This window comes from Salmo salar, chromosome 05 (genome assembly GCF_965601325.2).
Source record: "Salmo salar chromosome 05, fSalSal1, whole genome shotgun sequence".
Lineage (NCBI taxonomy): Eukaryota > Metazoa > Chordata > Actinopteri > Salmoniformes > Salmonidae > Salmo > Salmo salar.
The window spans coordinates 40,553,329-40,569,414 of NC_138295.1; positions in this window are offsets into that span (position 1 = coordinate 40,553,329).

A 16,086-nucleotide genomic window follows, 5' to 3' on the forward strand; every position below is an offset into this window, starting at 1 on the left:
GCATGCCATCAATGCCACTACACAACACAACACTAAACAATACATGAATTGCACTTTAACGGTGACAAACGGTGCCCACAAACTGTTAGGGCCTACATAAAGCTGTCCCAACAGCAGTCCCAACATCTTACCACTGCTACACCTGGCTATCAGTGGAGCCTTGTCTGGCAGCGAAACAGTTCATTCAACCTAATTTACTGGCTTTAAAAAAACCATAGCTTATATGGCTGACTTGCTTAAACAAATGTGGTTTCTAATGACAATTGAGATGTACAAACTACGGCATAAGGGGATGACAAGCGGATAAGAGGCAAACCGTAATTTCGATTAAGACATTAATGAGCGAGCTAGGACAGACGTAGTCAATATAACTATTTGTTTAGCACTTTTGAAATGTACAGTGACAGAATTCAGAACATGGGCCATTCTTACAGTGTTCTCCCTGTACACCAAGTCAGAACCGTAGAATAAATGAAGGGGGCATACAAGCAGACGATGAAAGCTGACACAACATACACTTAGTATTACTTTCTTAGCTACATTATAAATATCTCCCTTTTATATTACATCATTTATGCAGTAGCTTGCAATACATTTTTAGACTCACCTTGTTGTGCTTACTTGAACAGGAAGGTTGTGCGGTGGTCCTTTGCGGGAAGATTTTGTCCTTAAATTCTGCCATTCTCTGGACTTATTGTGCTTTCAAAACAACTGGGAACTCTGGAAAAAAACAAGGTCGAATTATGATGACGTCATTGATCTTCAGGTCGTAGCTCTAGAAAGAGGCCAGATTTACAATTCCGAGTTGGATGACCGTTCAAATTGTATTTCCACAGTCGAAGCTTGTTTATTCCCGACTTCCCAGTTGTCTTGAACTCACTGAAGTCCAGTTTTTGCAGTTCCGAGTTAACAGTTGTTTTGAGCGTAGCACAAATCATGCTTCGATGACAGCATGGCTAATGTTGAATGTTTATCATTTTAAACTTGGAAAAGAGCCCCTTAATCACAGATTTGGGACCACACAGCCACTCCGCTGAATAGCAGGCTAGTGATTGCTTTGCAATGCTTGCAGTTAGGCCCTGTCACCGATTCCTTCCAAACCACTCATTGTTGAATTTGATGAATTCCAACTTGTTCTGTAATGATTATGTCCAATGGCTGATGAGCACAGATACATTTCATCTATAATTTCTCTTCATTATTTCTCTTCATATGACAAGGATTAAAAAGGATTGCCAGTATTGTCAACTTGACTCATGATGATGACTGCTAGCTAATATTTTGAAAGTATGATGTTGACAAGATCAGTCCAATCAAAGCTACTGTACATATAAGGTGATTTGACGTCATTTTATCTGTGGCCAATGACCTTAAGCCTTCTTGGAAGGGCACTTCTAATGTAACTCCATGGCAGCACCCAAGGTGCTAGAATTCTCTAGCTCTACCCTTAGAACACTGAGCCAATCATGGCGCAGCACTCTGTATTTTCTGCTGGCTTGCCCCACCACCACAGAATGCACTGAGCAATGGCTGAAACACCTGCATTTTGGAGCTGCATTACTCAAGAAAACAAAAAAGAGACCATGTCCGTATGTTGATTTATTAACTCAGTGAAATATTTATTTTGTACATTTTTTGTACATTGTTTGTCTTTTCTAAAAATATGGGTCTCAAAACAAGCCCTGAATGACGGGTCTCCAATGTCCACCATCACAATAAATCAATATATATACACACTACCGTTCAAAAGTTTGGGGGTCACTTAGAAATGTCAGTGTTTTTGAAATAAAAGCAAATTGTTTGTCCATTTAAATAACATCAAATTGATCAGAAATACAGTGTAGACATTGTTAATGTTGTAAATGACTATTGTAGCTGGAAACTGCTGATTTTTAATGGAATATCTACATAGGCGTACAGAGGCCCATTGTCAGCAACCATCACTCCTGTGTTCCAATGGCACATTGTGTTAGCTAATCCAAGTTTATAATTTTAAAAGGCTAATTGATCATTAGAAAACCCTTTTGCAATTATGTTAACACAGCTGAAAACTGTTGTTCTGTTTACAGAATAAATAAAATTGGCCTTCTTTAGACTAGTTGAGCATCTGGAGCATCAACATTTGTGGGTTCGATTACAGGCTCAAAATGGTGTGGTGGCTAATTTCTGCATTACCAAATGAGGAGTTACACACACACACCAGTCCGAGTTAAAACTACATCTTTAATACTTAATTAAGATACTTTTGCAAAAGTTCTTGACCCCAATAATGCACTCTCTTGAATGAATCATTGAATGAGGTGATTACAGAATGGCTACAGGGATCTTTTATAGCAACGATACCCCCTTCAACGTACATTGACAAACCACAGATACTTAGTAACAGTTCACAAAGGTTAAGTTTTGTATGACAGATATCAATAAAACACATCAGACAGTAACTGCTATGTCAACAGGATTAATGGTATAACCCAGTATCTGGTCTCCTTAGAACCGTCCCTCCCTGGTACGGTATTGAACAAAACTATTTCATCCAATGGCATATATCAATTGTCAACTCTAGATACTCCCATCTCAAGCAAACCCCCTCTTGACCCTACTCCTGGACAGGCTCACTGGGGGGAGTGAGCCTCTAGGCCATATATTATCACAGGATAAGTGTGAGATCTAAGAGGACATACAAGGGTCCATTTACTGCCATAATCCTCCCCACAATAAAGAAAAGGAGGGAGTGACTTGCTCACAGACATTGTGGAGACAAGTCATTGGTTCCCCATTCATCACGCCATCCCTTCACATGGTTTAAGAAATAGGTAAAGACACATTCCCATGACGACAAGTCTGACCTCTCCCCTCTCTGGGCCCCAAGTGTCTGAGCCCCAGCTAAGGTAGACGTGCAACTGAAAAGACACCAGAGTCCAATGGACACTTTCTAATGACAAGTACCTCAAATAAGCATATTATACTAATAAAACATCTTAATTTCCTATGTTACCCAACTAATTCTGATTCGTCCACGACAATGGCCAGAAACAAAGAACTTTATTATGAAACTCATCAGTCTATTCTTGTTCTGAGAAACGAAGGCTATTCCATGCGAGAAATTGCCAAGAAATTGAAGATCTCGTACAACGCTGTGTACTACTCCCTTCACAAACCAGTGCAAACTGGCTCTAACCAGAATAGAAGGAGAAGTGGGAGGCCCCGGTGCACAACTGAGCAAGAGGACAAGTGGGTGATTCTCATGAAATCTTGGTTTCAAAGATTTCAAACAAGAAATCTTTAAAAAGACTTGCATCAACAAATTTCCTTTTTAGGCATTAATAAGGTCTGATTTGTTTGTGAGCATTAATTGAAAAACATTTACTGATAATTTAACACCTTTTTGAACATATTTTCCCAAACAAGTCCTTCAAAATCTCATTACTGCAATGGTCTGAAATCGTCAAGACCATTAGGAAAGCTAATACATTTCACTTTTTTAAATGGATTATTAACATTCATGCACACTTACTTGAAACTCTGAAATAATATATATTTTTTAATTAAATTTTTTATTTGATTTTGACTGATTTCTCTCATTACCGTAACACCTTCCACAATCGACAACCTAATATTTTTGATATTTCATTGAAACATGACATATTTTCAAAATGATGTGGCAAGCCTGAAAGTGGCAAGCCTGAATGTGGCAAGCATGCATTTAAAAGCAAACTACTATTTTTCCTTTTATTAAATTAACATAAAATTACCTGTTGCGGTAATGATACATAGGTTTCGGAAATTAGGTTGATGATTTCGGTAATGATAATAAGTATAGTAAGATTGAGGTTTGGTTAAAAACAACATTTTATGTAGAAAATAAATGAGAAAATATTGGCACAATCATGGATTCAAGTTCAATCAATTTAATTTCGCAGTGCTTCAAATGTACATAACATACATAGGCTAAAAACAGAGAACACATAAAAACAACACATACAAGACCATTAGAACAGCACATGTCATCGTCACTACACACAATGGCCTGTACAGTGTCCCTTGGGGATGATGTTTCAATGACCCCAAGCTGGTGCAGCTTCTTCATCTTCAAGCCAAAGTTTTCATGCGTTTTGCAAGCACATGTTTCTCTGTCTGTGACTCTTCGCTGGCCAATCTAAAATGGCTTAAGTTTAAAGAATTGAGCCTTGGAAAGGTTGTGCCTTAGATTCTCAGACAGAAATCTTCTATAAAGATTTTCCATAGTGTACGTTAAGGCTCTCTTACGGAATATCTGGCCTTTTTTTCCGAATTTCTCTGGATTTCCCATTTATTACAGTGGAGACTTCATCTTGATGAAGGAAGCGGCTAACAAGTTTGCACATTAGTCTTCTCTGGCTGTTATTGGGTAATGTTCTCTGATAACTTCTCTTTGTGGTTTTCTTCTGGACCCCTCTGCCTTCTATGTTGACAATTACCTGCTTCCTCTTGGCCATCATCTCAAGTCTTTTCAAGCTGAATAAACTAAGTTTGAGCCTATTCCTGGAAACATTGAACCACTGTAGTTTACATCAAGTATAATTTCTAAGTGGAAGTTGGAATAGTTATATTTGAGTGGTTCAGCAAATGGTTAGTGAGGGAGGCCCTGCTCTCTCGCTTCCCCAGTTGTTTAGTTAATTTTCTTTCCAATCTCCTTTGCATTAGCGTAGCCTCTCCTGTAGCCTGTCAACTATGTGTCTGTCTATCCCTGTTCTCTCCTCTCTGCACAGGCCACACAAATGCTTCACACCGCATGGCCGCTGCCACTCTAACCTGGTGGTCCCAGCGTGCACGACCCACGTGGAGTTCCACGTCTCCGGCAGCCTCTGGAACTGCCGGTCTGCGGCCAACAAGGCAGAGTTCATCTCAGCCTATGCTACCCTCCAGTCCCTCGACTTCTTGGCGCTGACGGAAACATGGATTACCACAGAAAACACTGCTACTCCTACTGCTCTCTCCTCGTCTGACCATGTGTTCTCGCATACCCCGAGAGCATCTGGTCAGCGGGGTGGCGGGACTGGAATCCTCATCTCTCCCAAGTGGACATTCTCTCTTTCTCCCCTGACCCATCTGTCTATCTCCTCCTTTGAATTCCATGCTGTCACAATCACTAGCCCATTTAACATCCTTATCATTTATCGCCCTCCAGGTTCCCTTGGAGAGTTCATCAATGAGCTTGACGCCTTGATAAGTTCCTTTCCTGAGGATGGCTCATCCCTCACAATTCTGGGTGACTTTAACCTCCCTACGTCTACCTTTGACTAATTTCTCTCTGCCTCCTTCTTTCCACTCCTCTCCTCTTTTGGCCTCACCCTCTCACCGTCCCCCCTACTCACAAGGCAGGCAATACGCTTGACCTCATCTTTACTAGATGCTGTTCTTCTACCAATCTCACTGCAACTCCCCTCCAAGTCTCCGACCACTACCTTGTATCCTTTTCCCTCTCGCTCTCCTCCAACACTACTCACTCTGCCCCTACTCAGATGGTATTGCGCCGTCGCAACCTTCGCTCTCTCTCTCTCCTGCTACTCTCTCCTCTTCCATCCTATCATCTCTTCCTTCTGCTCAATCCTTCTCCAACCAATCTCCTGATTCTGCCTCCTCAACCCTCCTCTCCTCCCTTTCTGCATCCTTTGACTCTCTATGTCCCCTATCCTCCCGGCCGGCTCGGTCCTCCCCTCCTGCTCCGTGGCTTGACGACTCATTGCGAGCTCACAGAACAGGGGTCCGGGCAGCCGAGCGGAAATGGAGGAAAACTAGCCTCCCTGCGGACCTGGCATCTTTTCACTCCCTCCTCTCCACATTTTCTTCCTCTGTTTCTGCTGCTAAAGCCACTTTCTACCACTCTAAATTCCAAGCATCTGCCTCTAACCCTAGGAAGCTCTTTGCCACCTTCTCCTCCCTCCTGAATCCTCCTCCCCCCCCCCCCCTCCTCCCTCTCTGCGGACGACTTTGTCAACCATTTTGAAAAGAAGGTTGACGACATCCGATCCTCGTTTGTTAAGTCAAACGACACCCCTGTGCCTGCTCACATTGCCCTACCCTATGCTTTGACCTCTTTCTCCTCTCTCTCCAGATGAAATCTTGCGACTTGTGATGGTCGGTCGCCCAACAACCTGCCCGCTTGACCCTATCCCCTCCTCTCTTCTCCAGACTATTTCCGGAGACCTTCTCCCTTACCTCACCTCACTCATCAACTCATCCTTGACCGCTGGCTACGTCCCTTCCGTCTTCAAGAGAGCGAGAGTTGCACCCCTTCTGAAAAACCTACACTCGATCCCTCCGATGTCAACAACTACAGACCAGTATCCCTTCTTTCTTTCCTCTCCAAAACTCTTGAGCATGCCGCCCTTGGCCAGCTCTCTTGCTATCTCTCTCAGAATGACCTTCTTGATCCAAATCAGTCAGGTTTCAAGACTGGTCATTCAACTGAGACTGCTCTTCTCTGTGTCACGGAGGCTCTTCGCACTGCTAAAGCTAACTCTCTCTCCTCTGCTCTCATCCTTATAGACCTATCTGCTGCCTTTGATACTGTGAACCATCAGATCCTCCTCTCCACCCTCTCCGAGTTGGGCATCTCCGGCGCGGATCACTCTTGGATTGCGTCCTACCTGACAGGTCGCTCCTACCAGGTGGCATGGCGAGAATCTGTCTCCACATCACGTGCTCTCACCACTGGTGCGCACAGGGCTCAGTTCTAGGCCCTCTCCTATTCTCGCTATACACCAAGTCACTTGGCTCTGTCATATCCTCACATGGTCTCTCCTATCATTGCTACGCAGACGACACACAATTCATCTTCTCCTTTCCCCCTTCTGATAACCAGGTGGCGAATCGCATCTCTGCATGTCTGGCAGACATATCAGTGTGGATGACGGATCACCACCTCAAGCCGAACCTCGGCAAGACGGAGCTGCTCTTCCTCCCGGGGAAGGACTGCTCGTTCCATGATCTCGCCATCACGGTTGACAACTCCATTGTGTCCTCCTCCCAGAGTGCTAAGAGCCTTGGCGTGACCCTGGACAACACCCTGTCGTTCTCCGCTAACATCAAGGCGGTGACCCGTTCCTGTAGGTTCATGCTCTACAACATTCGTAGAGTATGACCCTGCCTCACACAGGAAGCGGCGCAGGTCCTAATCCAGGCACTTGTCATCTCCCGTCTGGATTACTGCAACTCGCTGTTGGCGGGGCTCCCTGTCTGTGCCATCAAACCCCTACAACTCATCCAGAACACCACAGCCCGCCTGGTGTTCAACCTTCCCAAGTTCTCTCACGTCACCCCACTCCTCCGCACACTCCACTGGCTTCCAGTTGAAGCTCGCATCTGCTACAAGACCATGGTGCTTGCCTACGGAGCTGTGAGGGGAACGGCACCTCCGTACCTTCAGGCTCTGATCAGTCCCTACACCCAAAGAAGGGCACTGCGTGTCATCCACCTCTGGCCTGCTCGCCTCCCTACCTCTGCGGAAGCACAGTTCCACTGGATATCATAAGGTGAATGCACCAATTTGTAAGTCGCTCTGGATAAGAGCGTCTGCTAAATGACGTAAATGTAATGTAAATGTTTTCAGTCTTTCTTTAGGTTGACCATCTCTTTGGTCCTCTCTAGCAGCTTCTCTTCTGTGTAGCGCAACTTTGACCTCAATTTTGATATTGTTTTCTTTCTTCTGTTTCTCTTTTTGGGTGATTCCTTTGGGGTAGATGTCTTCATTGGTCCTGGTGTCTGTGGAGATGTCTCTCTCCTTTTAGGAGTTGAGTTGATAGCAGGGACATTTACCTGCTGAGGTATGAATGGCTGTTCTCTTGGGGAGGCTGTGTCTTCTTGAAGATTTTGAACAACTTCTTCATTTTGCTTCTTGAACATGTTGAAGTGTATAATCTTCCTCGCTTGATGGTGTTAGGTCCAAAACAGCTTTTAGCTGTTTCTTTCTTCTGTAATACCTTTTTTAGTTTCCTCGCAACTTGTTTTTTCTTCTTTTCATGTTGCTTCTTTGCCAGATCTTGAGTTTTCTTGATTTTTCAATTTTGCTTTTGTTTTTGATATCTGGAAATGGAAAGGAAGCATGACATGAAATTAGTATATCTCAAAACATGGGAAAAATATACTGTTATGGACACGTCATCCTATAGTAGAGACTGAATGGCTTACTGACTGTGTGTGTATCCTATAGAAGGGACTGAATGGCTTACAGACTGTATGCGTGTGCATGTGTGTGCATCCTACAGTAGGGACTGAATTGTGTGTGTCTGTCTGTGTGTGTGTTTGTGTGTACACATCCTATAGTAGGGACTGAATAGCATACACTTACAGACCTGGTGTGGGGATGCTTTGCTGGTGACACTGTCTGTGATTTATTCAGAATTCAAGGCACACTTTACCAGCATGGCTACCTCAGTTTCAACCACAGTTTCTTCAAATGGATCAATCACAGTATAGTATGTGTTTTAAAAGCACATACTATATTGGTGATACGTGTTTGATGTTCTACTTTTTATAAACACAAGTTTGTACAGTCTTTGGTTTGAGGATCAATTTAGCCTAGCAGATGTGCTTACATTTTCATGTCTAATCACAGTCAACACAAATCTATTTTGTAACAACAATACCGTGTAATAAAATGTAATAAATAAAAAAATGATAGTTTCCAAAATGAATATCGGCCTATCTGTTGATATGCGGGCTGCTGTGTTAAAAAACAAATAGCTTTTTCCCGAATTCATTGATGATCAGATAGTTCAGTTGTAACTGGTTCCCTTGCGCTCAATTTTTATAGTTGATAGACAACCCCTGTGCTACACTGGAGCACGAGTACAGGACATTAGTCACCATGCACAGGTCTACACTTGTTGTATTCGGCGCATGTGACAAATAAAGTTTGATAATGATTAAACCAAAACTTGTTTCTCACAAGTGTAGCAGGTTGTGAACAATGTTTCCATTCTGAGAATGAAAACACTACATGACTGTAGGCCTAAGTAGTAATACAATGCATTGACAGAAATAAATGTAACCAAAAGATTTTTACTTTCACCTTTATTTATCCAGGTAGGTCAGATGAGAATCAAATCAAATCAAATGTATTTATATAGCCCTTCTTCCATCAGCTGATATCTCAAAGTGCTGTACAGAAACCCAGCCTAAAACCCCAAACAGCAAGCAATGCAGGTGTAGAAGCACGGTGGCTAGGAAAAACTCCCTAGAAAGGCCAAAACCTAGGAAGAAACCTAGAGAGGAACCAGGCTATGAGGGGTGGCCAGTCCTCTTCTGGCTGTGCCGGGTGGAGATTATAACAGAACATGGCCAAGATGTTCAAATGTTCATAAATGACCAGCATGGTCAAATAATAATAATCATAGTAGTTGTCTAGGGTGCAACAAGTCAGCAACTCAAGAGTAAGTGTAATTTGGCTTTTTCATAGCCGATCTTTGAGAGTATCTCTACCGCTCCTGCTGTCTCTAGAGAGTTGAAAACAGCAGGTCTGGGACAGGTAGCACGTCCGGTGAACAGGTCAGGGTTCCATAGCCGCAGGAAGAACAGTTGAAACTGGAGCAGCAGCACGGCCAGGTGGACTGGGGACAGCAAGGAGTCATCATGCCAGGTAGTCCTGAGGCATGGTGCTAGGGCTCAGGTCCTCCAAGAGAGAGAAAGAAAGAGACAATTAGAGAGAGCATATTTAAATTCACACAGGACACCGGATAAGACAAGGGAAATACTCCTGATGTAACAGACTGACCCTAGCCCCCCGACACATTAACTACTGCAGCATAAATACTGGAGGCTGAGACAGGAGGGGTCAGGAGACACTGTGGCCCCATCCGATGATACCCCCGGACAGGGCCAAACAGGCAGGATATAACCCCACCCAAGTTCTCAAGTTCTCATTTACAACTGCGACCTGGCCAAGATAAAGCAAAGCGGTGTGACAAACAACAACACAGAGTTACACATGGAATAAACAAGCGTACAGTCAATAACACAATAGATCAAGTGAATATACAGTGTGTGCGTAAGGAGGTAAGGCAATAAATAGGCCAAAGTAGCAAAGTAATTACAATTTAGCAAATAAACACAGGAGTGATAGATGTGCAGATGATGATGTGCAAGTAGAAATACTGGAAATACTAGTGTGCAAAAGAGCAAAAAAGTAAATAAAACAATATGGGGGATGAGCTAGGTAGTTGGATGGGCCATTTACAGATGGGCTGTGTACAGCTCCAGCGATCGGTAAGCTGCACAGACAGTTGATGCTTAAAGTTAGTGAGGGAGATATAAGCGATTTTTGCAATTTGTTCCAGTCATTGGCAGCAGAGAACTGGAAGGAAAGGCGGACAAAGAAGGTGTTGGCTTTGGGGATGACCAGTGAGATATACCTGCTGGAGCGCGTGCTACAGGTGGGTGTTGTTATGGTTACCAGTGAGCTGAGATAAGGTGGAGCTTTACCTAGCAGAGACTTATAGATGACCTGGAGCCAGTGGGTCTGACGACGAATATGTAGCGAGGGCCAGCCAACGAGAGCATACAGGTCGCAGTGGTGGGTGGTACATGGGGCTTTGGTGACAAAACGGATGGCACTGTGATAGACTGCATCCAGTTTTCTGAGTAGAGTGTTGGAGGCTATTTTGTAAATGACATCGCCGAAGTCGAGGATCGGTAGGATAGTCAGTTTTATGAGGGTATGTTTGGCAGCATGAGTGAAGGAGGCTTTGTTGCGAAATAGGAGGCCGATTCTAGATTTAATTTTGGATTGGAGATGTTTAATATGAGTCTGGAAGGAGAGTTTACAGTCTAACCAGACACCAGATAAGTCATCAGTTGAGTCCTGAGTCTTAAGGCTCCAAGTCCAAGTCAAGTCTCAAGTTATTTTATTTTCTATCAAGTCCAGTCTCAAGTCAAAGTCATGTGACTAGAGTCCACACCTCTGTTCTATGGTTCTCATAGGTTTCCTAATCATGAACAATTAGTTATTATTCTAATTGCTTAGCCTGGCTACAGATGATTAACGCGACAGAAACTATGAAGGCTAACAAGCCGGGTAGGGTTCACGACCATGCCCCAATGAATTAAAAGATGCTCACATTAGTTGTTTTTAATGTCTCTGCTCATGCATGCTCAGGCTGCCCTCGCTCTAATCAGTTTGTGTGCGAGACTGGGGGATGGCTGCCACTGCTCCCCTACTAGTTCTCTTGACAATCATGTAGCATTCTTTAGGGGGCTTGGTGTTTCCGATAGTGACTTAGTTTTAGTTGCGGGACGTGGAGATGGTTTGGGTCGAATGTCTCCTGCACTGCTTGTCTCTCTTCTCAGAAGTGTCCAGGTTCCCAACTCAGTGATTCTGTCCTGCATACACTTTCGAGACTAGGCTCGCTTACAAGCACTTCATGGCGTGCAAGTCAGGTTAGCTAACTTGCCGAGGCGAGCTGGCTACTACTAGCTATTCCTGACTCCCCAAGGTGGAGTTGCTTGGGTAGTTCTCTTGTTATGTAAACATAGTGTTAAGTCGCGTGGTTATTCTAAACAGACTGTGCTGCAGTCAGAGGCTAGCTACCCTAGCTTAGACTGATGAGTCTCCTGGCTAACTTTGGCTAGCATAAATATCTTCCAGTGAATGAAGCTTACTAGCGTTCCCCCGGGGTACATGGAAGGTGGATCCTGGGAGAGGCTAGGAGTTTCAGGCGCACAGCAGAGGGGTTAATGACACGGTCAATTTCAAAGGAACCAATGACTTCGGGGGGAAAGTTTCTTAGATGCCACTTTCAATGCCTCTTTTTCATACCTTTTGGCCTGGGGTGTAGATTGGAGTTGAGGCACGGCGACGGTTGGCTTGGGACTGGGTCCTGGCAGAGGCACGAGGAAGGGCAGCCATCCAGGTACAATGACAACGGTGCATATGATCATGGACAGAGGGGACCACAATCTCGACCTTTTGGGCGGGGAACAAGGGAGGTTGGTAACTCAGAGCACACTCGAAAGGTGACATACCTGATGAGGCGTTGGTAAGAGTGTTGTGGAAATTGAATCTACCGAAGAACAAGGCCCACCTGGCTTGCCGGGAGTTCAGACGTTTGGCGGTCTGGATGAGGACAGGTTTTTGTCGTCTGTCCATACGATGAAGGGGAGTACAGAGCCCTCCAGCCAGTGATGCCATTGCTCAAGAGTCAGCTTAACTGCCAAGAGTTCCCAGTTACCGATGTCAAACATGCTCCAGAAGTGTTTTCAGGTCTTGGTCATGTTGCTCGAGCAGGGCGCCTTGGCCGGAGAGGGTTTGGTGGAGAGGATCTAAGTCTGCTGGGTTCATATTTATGGCCAGATCATATTGTTACGCGTGGCAGAGCAGGTGAACCCAAGTGCAGACTCAGACGTGGAGACAGGGATAAGGTAACTAAGGTATTTATTGAAAAGCGGAGGGGGAGATGGGGTGCAGGCCAGGGGAAACTCAGGCGGGTAGAAGGGAACCAGGAACTGAGGCTGAGGCTGGGGCAAAGGGAGTAGGGGCAAGGTAAGCAGGTCTGGAGCAGAATCCAAGGAAGCAGAAGAGCAGGGGTCCAGGGCAGGGAAGCAAGACTGACGAGACGAGGGACTGGAGACAGGGACCAGAGTCAGAACGGACGGAACTATAGCGGAGAGAAACCACACTCTGACACCACACTCTGAGGGCCCTCACCTCCTCCTGTAGGCCATCTCGTCATTGTTGGTAATCAAGCCTACCACTGTAGGCTTGGGGCGGCAGCGTAGCCTAGTGGTTAGAAGGTTGGACTAGTAACCGAAAGGTTGCAAGTTTGAATCCCCGAGCTGATAAGGTACAAATCTGTTGTTCTGCCCCTGAACAAGGCAGTTAACCTGTTGAGGACAGATGTTCCGCTAGCGGAACCCCGTTTCGCCTGCGGAATCCCTAGCCAACAGCCAATGGCGTCGCACGGCGCGAAATACAAAACCAACTAAAATACCACAATTCAATTTTCTCAAACAATCAACTATTTTACACCATTTTAAAGATAAGACTCTCGTTAATCTAACCACATTGTCCGATTTCAAAAAGGCTTTACAGCGAAAGCAAAACATTAGATTATGTTAGGAGAGTACATAGACACAAATAATCACACAGCCATTTTCCAAGCAAGCATATATGTCACAAAAACCAAAACCACAGCTAAATGCAGCACTAACCATTGATGATCTTCATCAGATGACACTCCTAGGACATTATGTTATACAATACATGCATGTTTTGTTCAATCAAGTTCATATTTATATCAAAAAACAGCATTTTACATTAGCATGTGATGTTCAGAACTAGCATACCCACCGAAAACTTCCGGTGAATTTACTAAATGACTCATGATAAACGTTGACAAAATACATAACAATTATTTTAAGAATTATAGATACAGAACTCCTTTATACAATCGCTATGTCCGATTTTAAAATAGCTTTTCGGCGAAAGCACATTTTGCAATATTCTGAGTACATAGCTCGGCCATCACGGCTAGCTATTTTGACATCTGCCAACTTCGGGGTCACCTAAACTCAAAATTACTATTAGAAAAATTAGATGACCTTTGCTGTTCTTCGTCAGAATGCACTCCCAGGACTTCTACTTCAACAACAAATGTTGTTTTGGTTCCAAATAATCCATAGTTATATCCAAATACCTCCGTTTTGTTCGTGTGTTCAGGTCATTATCCGAAGGGTAACGCGCGAGCGCATTTCGTGACAAAAAAATTCCAAATATTCCATTACCGTACTTAGAAGCATGTCAAACGCTGTTTAAAATACATTTTTATGCTATTTTTCTCGTAATATAGCGATAATATTCCAACCGGGCAACGGTGTATTCATTCAAAGAGAGAAAGAAAAACATGGCGAGTTCTCGTGACCGCGCATCTCCAGTCTCACTGTCCCCAGGCTGACCACTTACAAACTCTGCTCCTATACTCTGCCCAGAGACAGCAGACACCCCATTCCACTTTCTGGCGGATTTAGAGAGCCAATGGAAGCCTTAGAAAGTGTCACGTTACAGCACAGATGCTGTAATTTCGATAGAGATGTAACAGAAGGACAACAAATTGTCAGACAGGGCACTTCCTGCATGGAATCTTCTCAGGTTTTGGCCTGCCATATGAGTTCTGTTATACTCACAGACACCATTCAAACAGTTTTAGAAACGTTAGAGTGTTTCCTATCGAAATCTACAAATTATATGCATATTCTAGTTTCTGGGCAGGAGTAGTAACCAGATTAAATCAGGTACATTTTTTATCCGGCCGTGAAAATACTGCCCCCAAAAAAGTTAACCCACTGTTCCTAGGCCGTCATTGAAAATAAGAATGTGTTCTTAACTGACTTGCCTAGTTAAATAAAGGTAAAGGAGGCAACGTGTGCAACCCACTTTGAGCCTCTGGAGTCGGTAAATCTGAAGATCCTCTCCTACAAAACCTCCGTGCTCATGGCTTTGGGCCTCAGCTAAACGGGACCTTCAGTCGTTATCCAGTACTCAGTTCGCCCTAGGGACTCTAAGGTGAGGTTGTGTCCAAATGCAGCATTTGCCCTGAAAGTCATGGCTATGATCCTACAGGTCCTTTGCTTTGAGATATTTCCCTTTTCGCCTCCTTTTGCATCTGAAGAGCAACAGAGGTTACATACCGTGTCCGTAGCGAGCTTTACGCACGCACGTACATTCAACGGACCCAGGATATCCAGTCATGTGACCAGTTTTTTGTGTGTTTTGCTAATCCAGCTCGTGGCACAGTGCTCCCTAAGCAGCGTCTCTCCCACTGGATTGTGGAGGCTATCTCCCTAGCATATAGCAGCAAGGGGCAAGGATTACCTATCAGTGTATGCGCCCACTCCACCAGGGGTCTGGCAGCGTCTTGGGCTTTGTTCAAAGGGTTGACTATATGAGATATTTGTGATGTGGTTGGGCATCACCACACACTTTTGTGATGTTTTGTCGTTTTGATGTCACTGCTCTCAGTGTAGCCCATAGGGGGCTTACGGCTGGGACAGGAGAAAGTTACTAGGCAGTCCACCTGGTGCTCAATACATGATTATATTGGATCAGTCTGCTTTCCACCAGACACTGGGAGATTCATTCACCTTCAAGCAGGACAATAACCTACAACATAGAGCCAAATCAACACTGAAGTTGCTTACCAAGAAGACTGTGAAAGTTCGTAAGTGGCCAAGTTACAGTTTTGACTTAAGTCCACTTGAAAATCTATGGCAAGACTTGAAAATGGTTGGTTGTCTAGCAATGATCATCAATCATTTTGAAAGAGCGTGAAGAATTTTGAAAAGAGTAATGTGAAAATGTTGCACAATCCAGCTATAGACTTACCCAGAAAGTAATTTGTTTTCAATAAATTTGCTAACATTTTTAAAAACATGTTTTCATTTTGGCATTATGGGGTATTGTGTGTAGATAGGTGAAATTTAAAATTCAGGCTGTAACACAACAAAATGTATAATAAGTCAAGTGGTATGAATACTTTCGGAAGGCACTGTAGTTACTGTTACTAGCCGACTACCACCCAGCACTCTACCCTGCACCTTAGAGACTGTTACCCTATGTAGGAGAGACCAGGGATGGTTGTAACACTTTTCACCTTTTCGTCAGTTTCTCAGAGATCGTTTATGGTAGTGTTTTCAAAACAAAACAACCTACATCTGTCCTTTACAAATTACATACAGAACCAGTAAAACGTTTGGAAACACCTACTCATTCAAGGGTTTTTCTTTATTTTTACTATCTATTTTCTACATTGCAGAATAATAGTGAAGACATCAAACTATGAAATAACATATGGAATCATGTAGTAACCAAAAAAGTGTTAACACAAATCAAAATATGTTTTATATTTGAGATTCTTCAAAGTAGCCACCCTTTGCCTTGATGACAGCTTTGCACACTCTTGGCATTCTCTCAACCAGCTGCATGAGGTAGTCACCTGGAATGCATTTCAATTAACAGGTGTGGAATTTCTTTCCTTCTTAATGCATTTGAGCCAATCAGTTGTGTTGTGACAAGGTATAGGTGGTATACAGAAGATAGCCCTATTTGGCAAAAGA